We start from the raw sequence: 1,385 nt of genomic DNA, 5'->3' as shown, positions 1-1,385 counted from the left end.
GCCTGGATTCCAGTTGCTGGGTGGGTAGTGCTGGGCTGAGCTTGGCACAGGTTTTGGGGGACCCAAGATGCCTCTTCATCCCCCTGCCAGGGGGCAATTAAATAAAATTAAATCAAAAATACCAAGTGAAGGGGTGAGGGGGAGAATTTACCTGTGAACAAAGCCTGGGGATGTTTCCCATCATAGGAAGAGGTGATGGAGATGGAGCACAAGGCTCTGCTGGGTTTGGGGGTGCTGTGGGTGCAGGTCCTGGTTGGAAAGGCTGTAAATTCCATGTACTGGAAGTGATATAACTTCCCTAAACTTTTAATTAACGGTAGCCAGTGGTTGGATTTCTTTTCACAGACTTGTCAGTTTGATCTTTAAACCACCAAAGCTTCGAGTTTCTCTGGACTGGCTCTGATGAGCTTCAACAAACAAAGCCTGAGGGAGATGAAGATTGGACATCTCAAATTTATGGTCTTTCAGCGACGTGTTGGACTCAGCAGAAGATACAGGGAGGATTAATAAAGACATGAGATGGAGACTCTCTAAGGGAGAATGATAAGAGAACCAAAGAATGAGGACCAAATTAGCCAGTAAATGATACTACACTAATTAATTAAGAGAACTGTGTAACTTGGAGCCAATGAACATTTGAATTTCTTTGTTTGCGTAAATGAGTAAATGCACGAGAAGTCCTGAGAGGGACACGTGGCCGGAACAGTTCTCTGCCTGTCTCTGGCCAGAATAAAGCAATGCCTGGCTCACCAACACTTCAAGGGTGGCCTTGGAGGGTTCAATTTCTGTTTGGTGTCACCAGGGGGGTCCCCCCAGGGGTGCCAGCTGTGGGTGGGGCTGCCGTGACTAAGCAGAGCCAGCGTGTGCCCTCCCCATCACCCAGCCCCAGGAAAACCAGCCACTCTGAGTCACTGCCAGTCAATAGTTCATAAAAATATTCATAAAGGGGAGGAAAAGCCCGGCCTGATGCCAGCAGGGATGGGGGAAGAGCAGGGAGGGCTCTGCCTCACCCACTCCCCCACCTCTCCCCCGCCTGGCAGAGCCCCGGGGGTGCCCTCGTCCTCCTCACTCACAAGTCAGGCAGCTCGAGGTGGTCAATAAATTGTGGGGTCCATGGGTTGGGCTTGTTTGATGAGAAATGATGGATTTTTGCCTCTGGAATGGCGAAGGTTTCCGTTCAGAACACCCAGAGGTGCCGGGGACACCGGGACCCTCGGGGGCACCCACGTGCCCTCACACGTTGGGACTGTTGGACTGAGGGCTAATTGTGGTAACACAGTTCAGTGTCATGTCATTAAACATTCCAAGGAGAATAAAGGGCTTTAACTGAAGGGGAGAAGTGGAAAACCCCCCAGAGAAATCTGCTCTCTGAGTGTAACTTCCCC

The sequence above is a fragment of the Manacus vitellinus genome, unplaced genomic scaffold (genome assembly GCF_001715985.3).
Source record: "Manacus vitellinus isolate BGI_N305 unplaced genomic scaffold, ASM171598v3 scaffold_27_pilon, whole genome shotgun sequence".
Taxonomy (NCBI): Eukaryota; Metazoa; Chordata; class Aves; order Passeriformes; family Pipridae; genus Manacus; species Manacus vitellinus.
This window is presented reverse-complemented; position numbering follows the sequence as displayed.